The sequence below is a fragment of the Geospiza fortis genome, unplaced genomic scaffold, assembly GCF_000277835.1.
Source record: "Geospiza fortis unplaced genomic scaffold, GeoFor_1.0 scaffold70, whole genome shotgun sequence".
NCBI classification, from domain to species: Eukaryota; Metazoa; Chordata; class Aves; order Passeriformes; family Thraupidae; genus Geospiza; species Geospiza fortis.
The window spans coordinates 8,550,209-8,552,261 of record NW_005054317.1 but is presented as its reverse complement, the minus strand read 5'-3'; positions in this window follow the sequence as shown (position 1 = coordinate 8,552,261).

Genomic DNA, 2,053 nt, shown 5'->3' with positions numbered 1-2,053 from the left:
ATTCTTGAGCTGCCTGAGTCTCTGCTAGCCGCAGGGTGAGAGGAGAGCGTTTAGACCCTGGATGAGAGCAGGGACATTGTACTGGCACAGTGAAAGCTGCACAGTGATGACAGAGTGGCTGTGCAGGCCCATTTATCCAGTGTGATGGCCCTCAGCATGAATATAATTCTTGGCACTATCCAAAGGGAGGGGGTTTAACCTGCACCTCTCCCTCTGCTTTAGCAAGAAGAGAATGCAAATGTTGCACTATAAGAGAGTGGGACATCTCCCCCAGTGACAAACCAGCCCTTACTGCCTTCCCTGGCAGCAGCAAGCACCAACCACTGTGCCTTGAGCTGCTGTCCCCAGGGCTGGATCCCTCCTTTGACAGTCAGGGGGTCACCCACCTCTTCTCCCTTTGGAAGCAGTTCTAGCAAGGTTCAGGAAAGGGACCTCTGTGCAATAACAGTCACAATCAGGGCTCAGTCCCATTCAGTCCCAGCAGCACGGATGGATGAAAGATGTGTGGATGCAGGTTGTATCCTTGTGGTTGCCCGAAGGGGCCCAAGTCAGGGAAGCTCTTTTATACAGGTTGATCCAGGCACTTTGGCATTTGTGTTTTCTTGCCTCTAAAGAGAGGAAAGAGCTGTAGTTCTCCCAGCAAGGTTAGCTTTTAATTGAAATATTATTCCAGTGCAATCGGCTGTTCTCAGCAGCCCCTGTGAAACCTCTGGTGACACTTACTCTGGAAAAGAGCAACGAGAAGGGCACCTGCTTTCCATCTTCCAGCAGCCTGGCTTGAGGCAACTTCTGTTGCCTGAGCGAGCTCCCTCCTGGCCAGATGCTGCTAGAGAAAGACAGCAAGAAGAGAAACACTCCAGCAGTGATAAATCTCACCTGCTCCTTCAGCTGGAAGGGGAAACAAGCGGGTGTGATCCAGAGGTGACAGACATTGCGGGGGTAGTAGCAAGATGATGATTTAAGGATAGGATTTTTGAAAGCACTTTTCTTGAGGAAGTCAGGAGGAGTAAATCAATGCCCACAACTTTTACATCCCTTCCAAAGTGACAAGCACTTTGCAGGAGGGGAGAGGGAAGTGACCCTTCAGCAGAAGGGTCAGAGCCCCTCTGCTCCCTCCAACCTGGCTTCAGGCAGAGGAACGTCAGTCGTCAGTGCCTTTGCTAAAATGTGTCCTTTCACCCAAGAAACATCTGCAGCTGAACAGAAATAAAGGGAAACCAATTACATTGATCTGGGGAAGACTTGTCTTTCAGTCTACAGCTAAACTCAGCAGTGAACATGGCGTGGGGAGGCTGTTTGAAGAAAAGGTTTACAAACAAAACCTACAAAGAACAGCAACAACAACAACAACAACAACAACAAAAAAAAAAGCCAAATAACCCCAAAGCCATGGCACAGCAGCAGGTATTACCGCCCTCAGACAGTTTTCTGAAGAGTTACCTTCTGAGGCAATTAACACAGGGAAACCTATCCAAAAGAAGCTGGACACTGCCTGCGCTGACCCCACAGACCCCTGGGCTGGCTGCCGAGCAGAGGGGCCACAGCTCCTTGGCAGGTGGGGAAATGAGTGCAGGGAAGGAGCCAGGAACAAACCAGCCTGGGCCAGGTGAGACAGCGATCTGCACATTTCAGCGCTCTCTGCTGTTGCTGATCCCTTTCCCTGCCTGTAAGCTCCTTTATACTGACCTAGTTAGGTTTCACCAAGCCCCGGAGGAATTCTTCCTTGGCTGACCAGATTAGCAATGAGCAAAGCAGCTGCTGAGGGAAATGTAATTACACTGTATTTCCAGCTGGCAGGTACCACTTGCAGGGAGCACAGCCAGCCTTACGAATGTTGCTGTGCAGAGCTGCGCCAGAGTCTGGTCTGCCTTGGAGAACAGGTGGCACCCGTGACTGAGCAATAGCAACGTGTAACTACTGTATATCTCACCACCTGTAGCACTGAGAGGCCATTTCCCACTGCCTAACCCATCCTGTTTTCTATTTAGCCTGTCCTTTTTATACCACTCACCTTAGCACACTGCCAGCACAAACCCCTTGGGATCACATTTCC